Here is an 11378-nt window from a genome sequence, read left to right as displayed (position 1 = left end):
AGCAGGATTGCAAGGCAGATTCCTGAATTTTACCGGTCGGTGGTACAAGGCGTCAGGAGGTGGGGAAGGCTGTCAGCAGGGAGGTTTTGAGGTACGAGGGCAGGTCCTTACCCAGTGACACCAAGTCCCTGTAGTTCTCCAGCATCCCCTTCCCATACAGGTTCCTCTGAGCAGAATCTAGACGAAGCCACTCCTCCCAAATGAAATCTGCAGACACATCCTTGAATGTCACGGACTCCTGAAACTATAAATTCATGCTTAAAGGATTATGCCAATAAAACCCCCCGAGGGAGGTGCAAAAACAAGCAGCTTTAGAAGGGCAGGATAAAGAGGTCTGTGTGAGAAAAATGTATTATCTGCCAAAAGAAACTAAATAAAAATGTATATTATCATGAAATACTCAGATAAATACAATGTAGAAAATGCTTTGGCATTTAAGGACAGGAAGAGGAGGTATTAGGGAATACCAGGGAAAGGTACAGAAGGCTGCTCCAGATTAGCACCAGAGAAAAGTAGGTGGTGTTCGGACTGCCTCCCATTTAGCCCACTGGTGAAGGAGGGACCCCGCTCCTTAAAAAGCACAAGATGACTGGCCAGGTGACACCCAGCACTGGATGGAAGAGACCGACAGCTATTTATCAGTAACATCTACTCACAGCCTGGGGAAGGAGGAAATACCCACCATGCAGGCCCACTCAGCAGCTGCACTTGTGAACCAGCAGGGGCTGTGGGAGGCAGGCTGTGTAGACAAGAGGGTGAGGTGACCACTGGTTGCCATGGGAAGATGTAGTTGGCCTGTATGAACAGTTTCATGGGCTGGTAGGGAGGTGAAACCACTTAGGTTTTACCGGGAGGGAAGGGTGCACCTGGTCTGGTGCCGTTGCTGCTGGATCGGGACAAGGAGACCAGGGGAACTCCTAGCTAGGTCTCTGGGGCTCCGGGAGGCTCAGGGTGGTCAAGGCAACACGTGGAATTTCAGGCTTTACAATATAGGTGGGAATCCCAGTTAATGGAGGGAAAATGTGTATAAACAAGAAACATCTAGAACATGGTTGAGAGAACCAAGAAAACACCCAGCTTGACTTGAAAATGGTATTTCAAATTTATAAGCCCATTTCAGCCTAGTTCCCTCGGCCTTAGACCAGGAAGCAAAACACCATAGGCATTCAGTTGAGTGAGTGTGACAGTTACTTTTATGTGTCCACTTGACTGGCCTAAGGTATGCCAGAGAGCTGGTAAAGCATGATTTCCAGGTGTTTCTGTGAGGGTGCTCCCAGTGAATCAGTAGACGGAGTAGAGATCGGCCCTCAGCAATGTGGGAGGGCCTCATCCTTATTCACTGAGGGCCCAAAGAGATCCAAAAGGCTAAGAGAGGACAAATTTGCTGGCTCTGCTTGAGCTGAGACAGCCTCCTTCTCTGGCCTTCAGACAGTGCTCGTAGCCCTTGAGCCCTCAGATTCGGACCAAGACTTAGACCACCAGTCCCCTGGACCTCAGGCCTCTGCGTTTGTAGAACCACACACACCCTGACTTTCCTAGGCTCCAGATTGCAGAGGGCAGATCGTGGGGACTCTACCACCCTAATCGCCTGGGCCAGTTCTTTATAACTCCTTTCTGTTATCTGTGTATATCCTCTGGGTTCTGTTTCTTTGAAGAACTCTGACTAATACAAGGAGGGAGCACTAACATCCTGACTTTTGCACTAACAGGTGAGTCTGACCCTTCACCTCATTTAATCCATATGACAGCCTGCTAGACTGATAGTACCATTCTATGATGAGGAATCTGAGCATCAAAATGGTTAAATCACATCTTCAAGATCACACAGCTGGGACTCCAACCTAAGGCCATCTATATCTACCTCCTCCTGATGTGAGAAGAGAAGGCAGCCAAGCAAAGAACACTTGCAGCCAACCCCCATCGGGGAGAGTGGGGGAGGGGGTGTGGGAGGCGGGAGTGAGGGCAGGAGACTCAGGTCAGAGGAGAGAGTTTCAGGGAGGAAGAGTGGGTCAAACAGAATGATGACTGAAAAGAGAGCTGCTGGCTGGAAAATCAGCTAATTCCCGCAGAGTGGTGAAGGCAGAAGTCAGCTTGCAGAGGATGAAGGGCTAAGTGGAAGACCAGGAATGAGCTAGATGAAATTACTTCAGACTTCTGTGAAAAAGATGAAAGACGACACACGGAAAGAAGTAGGGACTAGGTAATGGGAATAAAGCAGTGGACGGAGGGCTGTGCTGTGTAAGTGGGTACAGGGCAGAAAAGGCCCAGAGACTACAGATGGGCAGAACCGATGTGCAAGGAATGTGTGTGTTTTACATCCTACCGCTGTGAACCTCCAGAAAGTGTCAGCACCAAGTCAGAGTTCATTCTCTTTCTACCTCATCATTTTCTAATTATTTAATGAATATATCAACATTAAAAAATGTTAAAAATCACTCACAAATGTTGTCAAGAAATGTATAGATAGCCACTAGTAGGATCTAATTACATGGCAGAATTTCCATTTTATGAAAGGAAGAAAATGAACGAAGAAAAAGTCATGGGTTTAACAAATGTAAAGAAAGGATGTCATAGAGGCACCTGGGTGGCTCATTTGGTTAAGCGTCGGATTTCAGCTCAAGTCATGATCTTGAGGTTCATGAGTTCAAGCCCACATCCGTCATTATGCTGGCTGCTCAGAGCCTGAAGCCTGCTTCAGATTCTGTGTGTGTCTCTCTCTGCCCCTCCCCCGCTGATGTGTGTCCCCCCCCCACAAAATAAGGAAATGTTAAAAAAGAAAATACGACACAAGAAAGCATAATACACACAGATCATTAAATAATCAGAAAAAGACCTATACTTGTATAACAACTATGTAAATGAATTGATTTTATTAAAAGACAGAAAACTCTTGGGGTACCTGGGTGGCTCCGTTGGTCAAGTGTCTGATTCTTGGTTTTGGCTCAGGTCATGATCTCATGGTTCATGGGTTCGAGCCCTACGTTAGGCTCTGTAATGTGTCAGCACAGCACCTGCTTGGAATTCTCTCTCTGCCCCTTTCAAGTTCATGCTCGCTCTCTCTCTCTCTCTCTCTCTCTCTTTCCCTCCCTCCCCCCTTTCCCTCTCAAAATAAATAAACGTAAAAATTTTTCTTAAAGACAAAAACTCTCAAGTTGGTTTCAAATCTAGCACATACAAGAGATATACCTAAAACACAAACCAAAAAGTCAAAAAATATCTATGTAGGGGGGACAGAGACAAGATATAGCAAATGCAAATAAAAAGAAAGCAAGGAGAAAAGATAAAAGAAGAAATAGGGAGGAGAACATACAAATAGTTAAGGTAAAATGTATGTGGAAACAAAACATAAGCCCTTTCTTTGTGAAAGAAGGTAGCGTCAGAAATAGAGCATTCTCTTTCCAAACATTAATCCACTTTTTCCCCCAATAAATTGCCTAGTTAGCTGAATATATTGAGCAAAATTAAAAGCTCAGACTCAGACGCCTATGAGCTACATGCCGTCTTCCCCACTTCCCTGGATTCTCGTCACCTGACGCGCAGCGCTCCCAAGCATGCCCCAGAGCTTGTCCCTATCACCAAACATGCTGGAGCTATAAAAGGGCTCTTGAAGACTGATTCAGATTAGTACAAAAGAGCATTTTAAAAGGGCAACCTGAAACTTAATGGTATGGTCCATAAAATATATTTGTTGTTAAGCCCTTCAGATGTTTTTCCCTTTCTCCTTTCCACGCCATATGGGTCTTTTTCTTGCCAGCACTTCGTTAGAAACACAGGGTAACTCATGGTGTTTGAAATAAGCAGCTTCATGGGTTTATCTCCTTCATGAAAAGGTTTTCTTAAACCTGAAAACGCAGGCTTTTTGACATTTTTATTCTTTGCAAATGTTGAGAGTCAAATGGAATGAATAGGGATATTTTAAATGATGAAAGTATAATTTATAAAGAAAGTATGATAGTGAGGATGTTTGAGTCACCCCAGCAACAAAATGTTTTCAGATACGATTCTTAGCAATCCAATTAAAAAAAAAAATCACGACCATGGCCAAATCTCATCACAATAGCAACACAAAATGAAACACCTTGTGATATACTTCATAGGAGTATGTAAGATCCTCGTGATCAAACTTAACAAAAGTCGTAAGAAGGGTCTGAATAAAACGAAGGGTAGTTTTTCATTCAATAGGAAGAATAAACATTGTAAGAGATGGTAGTTTTCCTCAAATTGATAGATTTAATGGAATTCAAATCAGAATTGCATATTTTTTAACTGTTACTGCTGGAACTTGATGATAGTTAATAAATTTTGACTATAAGGGTAAACGTAAATGAACAGTACAGTAACCAGAATTTTTAAAAGAAAATCACGGAGGGATTTGCTTCAACAAGTAAATTCTAAAAGAACAAATAAAATAGTGGGGTACTATAATAGAGAGCGAAAGAACAGAATCCAGAAAAGCCTGTGTGTGTACACAGACACATACATATATTTTTATATAACATATGTATAAAAAGAGTACACATTAAAGGTAGGATTTCAAATCTATGGAGAATAAGTACATTTTTGAGTAGATGACATCAGTTTGAATATCATCCCCTGAGGTGCCACTCCGACTCCTAGCTAAAACTGACATCACCCTCCACTGTGCCGCCCTTCTGGGTGGCCCCCGCAGCACCTATCCGTGTCCTCAGTGCTTATTTCTTCTTCATTGCTGTGCCCAGACAGGATCTAGGAGAAAGGGACCCGCCCTGCCTCATTCACTGCCCTCTTCCGAGCGTCCAGAACGCTGCGTTAACACGTGGTAGGCGGGTGCTCAGTACCTGTTTAACAGCGAATGGAAGGATAATGAAAAGCTTCACCACATCTTTGTGTGAAGTTGGACTACAACCTCCCATTATATACAATAAACTCCAGATGCCCAAGGATGTAAATTTAATATAAAACTAATAGAAAATATAATCTTAGGGTACAGAAAGCCTTCCAGAGCCTGATTCCAAAGCCAAACAAAGGAAAAGGAAAGTTAACTGCATGAAACTTCCAAAACTTATTGTAGCAGAAGAAGATAAACAGATTTAAAAGATGGGGCGCCTGGGTGGCTCAGTTGGTTAAGCGTCTGACTTCGGCTCAGGTTATGATCTCACGGTTCATGAGTTCCAGCCCCATGCTGGGCTCTGTGCTGACAGCACAGAGCATGGAGCCTGCTTTGGATTCTCTCTCTCTCTCTCTCTCTCTCTCTCTCTCTGCTCCCCCCCCCACTCACTCTCTGTCTCTGTCTCTGAAAAATGAATAAATGTTTAAAGAAAAATGACAGGGAATAATATTGGAAATCTATGGCAAAGGATTAGTATCCATATTACATGAGGCTTTTATACATAAACCACCCATTATAAAACTGGGCAAAGGATGTAAATAGGTTTTTAAAAGGCCAGAAAAATGCTTATTTTTGAGGTCTTGAGACCTGTAATTATATATTATAGGCTTAAGAATTATTTTACAACTACATGCCTGTATTTATATTCAGAAAAAGATTAAAATTTTTTAAGTTTATTTTATTTTGAGAGAGAGAAAGCATGCACGCACAAGCAGGGGAGGGGCAGAGAGAGAGGAGAGAGAGAGAATTGCAAGCAGTCTCTGCACTGCCAGCACAGAGTCCAATGTGGAGCCAGAACTCACGAACCGTGAGATCATGGCCTGGGCCAAAACCAAGAGTTGGACATTTAACCAACTGAGCCACCCAGGCGCCCCAAGAAGATAAAATTTAAGGGCAAATACAAGTCATGCTTAGGTGATTCATAGTCACATCACTGGCCAATAGGGGAAAGATGAAAAAAGGAGGTCTCCAATGCTGCACTGATACGTCCCAAGTCAAAGGGTCAAGGTCATCAAAGACAGACTGAGGAGCTGTTCCAGAATAAGGGAGGCTACGGAGAGGTAGCAGCTGAATGCCGGTTGTGATCTAAATTGGGTTCTGGACCAGACAAAGGACATTTGTGGCAAAATATGTGTAAGGTCAGCAGATTAGCTAATAATACTGTATCCAGGTAACCTCCTCGTTTGGTCTGCGTTATTCTGGTTACATAAAAGAAGAGCTTGTTTCCAGGAAACACATCCTGAAGTATTCAGAAATCAAACCAGTGCCTGCCTGGGATGGGGGATATAGATTGGATGCGGTGGCAGCACCTTCTGGGGTCATGAAAACGTTCTCTAGCTTGACTGGGCCAGTGGCTATGTTGGTACATAAATCTGTCAAGACTCAATGAATTATATGCCTAAAATGGGTTATTTTATAAAAATTATACCTGGGGGGAAAAAGTTGATTTAAAAACTTAACACTGTTTTAACTAAATAGAATCAAGGCTCTGAGAGCCAAACCACAACCTTCATCAACCAAAATCTTCTGAGCACCGCCCCTTGAAACTCTTCCAGAAACTCCCTCTTTTTTCTGCCTATTTTTTGGTGAGTTCTGAAGCCTTTTATAATGGAGCCTGACAAAGGAGAGAAAGTAGTACAAAACAGAAATCACAACAGTTAATACGGGTCTTCATGAAGCCTTCCTTAAACTGGTTCCTTTGATCAATACACAAGTGACATATCTGGTCTTATGAACAGAAACCACAAGTCCTGTAGGATGGCAGAGAAGGTTACGCAAGCCTAACCTTACAAAGAAAAGAGAATAAAAAAGAAAAAAAACCTTAGAGTCTCCTGGGCCAAGTCCCCCTGGTATCTTACTCCTTTTCCAGAGAAGCAACAACTCCAGGTTCTAGTAAAACCTAGGAGGTTCCATTTTCACGCAATCTCACAGGGTAAAAAATAAAACAAAACAAAAACAATAAAACCCCTGAGCTTCTCACTACTCTTTCACTGCATGATTTCTTTCTTTCTTTTTTTATTTTTCTTAATGTTTATTTGTGAGAGAGAAGGAGACAGAGTACAAGCAGGGGAGAGGCAGAGAGAGAGAGGGAGACACAGAATTGGAAGCAGGCCCAGGATCTGCACTGTCTGCACAGAGCCCGACGTGGGGCTCAAACTCATGAACGGTGAAATAGTGAGCTGAACTGAAGTCAGAGGCTTAACTGACTGAGCCACCCAGGTGCCCCTGCATGATTTCTTTTAGCTGATGGGACACTGCGTCTTTCTAGGAAAGCTAGGAACAAACTCCCTTATCAAAATTCCTTCTTTTCCACCCTCATGCCTACCGAACACACAAACTCCTTCCTCCTTCCTGGCGCTTGACCCCAAACTTTGTATCTGATTCCTTCTCACCACAAGTGGCTGACACATTTGCTCCACCGAGCTGGAATAATGCTAAGAATGCCTCACGGAGAGCACCTTTAACATTCCAGTAACTATGCGGAGCACTTTTTACTGAACTTAGAGTCTCTTTGGTTCTCCAACAGACCTAGGAAGTGTGTATTATTAAACGAAATGAACCAGGTGAAATGCTTGCCAACATCAGTTATGTGGCACACGCTCAGTTAATGCGGTTATTTCCATCATCCCCATGAGGAACTTCAGGGAAGTCAGGTTACTTACCCAGGACAATGCAGCTATTAATGGTAGAGTCAGGATTTAATCTTGGGAGACTTTAACTCCATCCCAGCAAATCTCCCATTATCACTATCCGGCCTTACTTCTCCTGGCTGCCACACTGATGTCCTCCTCCAGGTCTTAGGACACTGACAGTCTGGATACCGAGCCATACTTGTTCCTAGTACCCTATTCACATACAGTCATCATGACTGTATCTTTTAAAGAAGTGACTTTTACGTTCCCTGAGAGTCTGTAAACTCTGTAAGCACCCAGACCGTCTTCATAGGATTTTCGTTCCTTTTGTGACCCTTGAGCGGCACCAAAAGCTCAGTAGTCCAGGGCTTCCAGCTGAATGAGGAAGTGGCAGCTGAGGAAAGAGCTGAAGGACACTAACGGGGGCCTGTGGGAAATTTTCAAATTTGGAGATCTCCATAGCCCCGTCCTCTGCCGTGAAGCCCACATACAGGCCTGGAGTAAGTGGTAGGGAGTAAGGGAGAGGATTCAGAGAGAAGGGGCTCACCTGAGTTCCCAATGGCAGAGGCCCAGCAGCCATGCCTTCTCCCGCCTTCCTGTGGGATCCTTCCTAGGGGACAGGCCGGATCCTGAGGAGGCGGAGCTGAGGGAAGGAAAAGAAGCCATGAGAAATGAGGCTCCTGTCTATGGCCACACCATCCTGAATGCGCCCCCGATCTCGGAAGCTAAGCAGGGGCGGGCCTGGTTAGTACTTGAATGGGAGAAATGAGGCTCCTGCAACAGCAAAAAATAAAATACCTACATATAAACCAAATAAGACATGTGTGGTATGGACTCAAGGAAAACTGGAATTTTTATGTATGAAGTTTATTTTACTAAGCTTATTTAGATTCATATAGAAGGATGAACAGAGAGACATACCACATTCCTGGACAGGATGTCACGGCATCCTTAAGTTGTCACTTCTTTGAAATTAATTTATAAACGTCACACATTCCCAACCAAGTATGCCAAGTAATAGTATCTTAGAGATCATAATGGACAAGATTTTTTTTAATTAATTGTGTTAACAACAGCCGGAGAACACTTGGAAGAGTGATGAGGGAGGACCTGTCCACCGGATTCCCTGTAAAGCTACAATAATTAGCGCAAAGTGCTATGGGACAGGCTGGGTCATTCCCCAGATACGCCGCTGACTGCCTGCTGTGTACCATTCCTAGGGGGGAGGGCAAATACAGCTGCAAACAAAACAGATAAATCCTCTGCTCCCACAGATTATAGTCTAGCAGAAAATCCTTCCAACACAAATGGTTCAGAAAAAATTTTACACATAAGAATTCAGGACATGAAAAAGTGACATTTCAGATCAGTGAAAAAGGGATGAACTAGGACTTAGAACAAGGGCTTACATTTGGAAACTAAGTTTGCACATAAAATGAAGCTCAAGTACTAGAACAAAGTGCAGATGAACACTTGTGTGACCTTAATGGGACAGAAGGCCCCCCTCACAATGACGTCCAAAGACACAGGCTTAAAGGGATGGTTTCCACGTCCAACCCTATGAAAATGTGACATTTCTGCCTAGTTTAAAAACAAAACTCAAATTGCATAAGAATATTCATTAGTGTTCCCAATGCAAATTTAAACAATCTCCTCAGAGAGTTCAAGAACAGGAACACCCAGACTTGATGTGGGTCCATCAGGCACTTACAGACTACTACTTTTCTGGAGAGAATAAGATGGGACATATCGGGGCACCTGGGTGGCTCAGTCCATTAAGCCTCAGACTTTGGCTCAGGTCATGATCTCACGTTTGTCAGTTCAAGCCCCACGTCAGGCTCTGTGCTGACAGCTCAGAGCCTGGAGCCTGCTTCGGATTCTGTGTCTCCCTCTGTCTCTGCCCCTCCCCTCTCATGCTCTCTCTCTCTGTATCAAAAAGAAATAAAAAACATTAAAAAAAAAAGAAATCTGTTTAAGAAAAAAAAAAGATGGGAGGTATCAGAAGCCTTACAGTATGACCCAAAAATTTCATGTGAAGAGAAATGAGCATTTCATGAGAAGAGAATGAGACAGGAATGCACAGATATGTGTAGCCAGATGGCCTATATTGTTTATAACAGATGAAAAAAAAAGCTGAGAAAGACTAGAGGCTTAAAGGAGTGAATACGGCACAAAGATACTTTTTCTCACACTCTTTAAAATGAGAATTGTTTTTAAACATTGGTATAACTAGACGTTTTCAAAAAATGTTTTGTAAAAAGTTTTTTATCCATCTGGCTCCAGTAGTACTTACACAGATATAAACACTTGTAAAAAAAAAAAAATCTCAGAGTTTAACATGTGTGCACTTTAAATCCTTTGCAAATGTATTTCAAAATTCATTTTAATGTTTATTTTTGAGAGAGAGAGAGAGAGAATATGTGAGCAGAGGAGGAGAAGGGAGAGAGGGCGTCACAGAATCTGACGCAGGCTCCAGGCTGAGCTGTCAGCACAGAGCGCGACATGGGGCTCAAACTAAGAACCGAGAGATCATGACCTGAGCCACCCAAGCGCCCCACAAAACACATTAATAGTAAATGTAGAAAAGGATACTAATGTCCGCATCTTTGTGTAAAACCAAAGCGTTTCAATATTCACTCATATATGTATGCGGCAACATGCAGATTTTGACAGCTTTCAGATAATTTTTTTCCTTTATGCTCCTCTTAATTTTCTAGTTTTGCTATAGTGAACTTTTTCTTTTTGCGGGGTGGAGGAGGAGGAGAAAGAAATTGCTTTAATAAAGCAATTTAGGAAAGAAAAGGATTCCCTGAAATAGATATCTGTACGGGGCTGCCTCCCTCCCCCGCCCCATTCCTAGAGGTGATGGGTCGCGGGGAGCCCACGCCAGGACCGCTCCTAATTGGAAATCACAGAGGGCGCGTCCGCAAGACGAGATCTACACAAAGGGCAGGTGCGGGAGCCCCGAGACCGCGTACCGGGGGCAGCATCCCCCCGAGACATCCAAAGCGGGGCCCGGAGAAAGCCGGAGGGGAAGAACCCAGCCTGCGAGCGACTCCCAGCGCCTTCGGCCCTTCACTGGCCCCTCGGGGGGCCGCACCAGGTCCCCCGCCCTCGCCGCTCCCGACAGGTGGCGCCCTCAGCTCTCGGTATCCCCACCCAGCCGGGCTCCCGGGACGAGAGAGGGCGCACCTGGAGCAAGCGGCCCGGCGCCGCGCAGGGACGGAGAGAGCGCTGCCCCGGGCCCATCCAGGGCCGGCCCCGCCCCTCAGGGGCCTCGCCGGGCCGTCCAGGCCGCCTGCTGCCTGGGATCACCGCCTGGCGCCAGCCGGATCCGGCGGGTCCCGCCGCGGCACCGCACTCACCCTCTCCCTCTCCGAGCGGGGCCAGAGCAGCCAGTGCGGACGCAGTCCTGCCCGGCGCCTACGCCCGGGGCGCCGGACTACATATCCCACAAGGCCGTAGAGATGCGACGCCGGAGTAAGTGCGCAGGCGCGAGCCCGCGGGAGGGTGGGGCGATTTTGACTGAAGAAGCCTGGTGGCTTAGTGTTAGCGAGGTTTTGTCTCGGAAGGGACTCCGTGGCGAACTTACCCCGGCTATCCTAAGGAAGCCCCTCCTCGTTAGAGCTGTGGTGCCTAACCCATGCGGAGGGGAGAAGAGACAGAAAGCCTTAAGTCAGCCTCACTTTCCTCTTGTGAAATAACCAGTCTCCTGCAAAGTTTGTCAGAAGGTAGTAACTTGCAGCATTCTTAGTGGGCCCTCCGTGAATGGTGATTTCGGTGCCCCAACCCTAGCTCAGTGTCAGGACCTACGCTAAGTGCTTCAAGATTGGCACAGTGTGGAATGCAGCAAAAATCTCCAGTTAAATATATGGCCA

At 45.1% G+C, this 11378-nt stretch overlaps 1 protein-coding gene across 6 annotated transcripts in view; it reads right to left on the bottom strand.

Moving 5' to 3' along the window:
• ZFP2 (ZFP2 zinc finger protein) overlaps nucleotides 1–10933 on the bottom strand; it is a 22665-nt gene extending 11732 nt beyond the window's left edge. For 5 of the 6 annotated variants that reach the window (XR_003909677.1, XM_029941625.1, XM_029941623.1 and 2 more), the window contains exons 1-3: nucleotides 10693–10927; nucleotides 8048–8143; nucleotides 112–244 (exon numbers count right to left, since the gene is read on the bottom strand). The gene's annotated coding sequence lies outside the window, so the exon portion shown is untranslated. Of the gene's footprint in view, nucleotides 1–111; nucleotides 245–8047; nucleotides 8144–10692 lie in introns of all 6 variants that reach the window. The other variant, XM_029941624.1, reaches the window with a different exon arrangement.
• Nucleotides 10934–11378: the final 445 nt, after the last annotated feature.

Source organism: Suricata suricatta, chromosome 6 (assembly GCF_006229205.1).
Source record: "Suricata suricatta isolate VVHF042 chromosome 6, meerkat_22Aug2017_6uvM2_HiC, whole genome shotgun sequence".
Taxonomy (NCBI): Eukaryota; Metazoa; Chordata; class Mammalia; order Carnivora; family Herpestidae; genus Suricata; species Suricata suricatta.
Note: the sequence above shows the minus strand (reverse complement) of the source record. Positions and strands in the feature narration are given on the sequence as shown.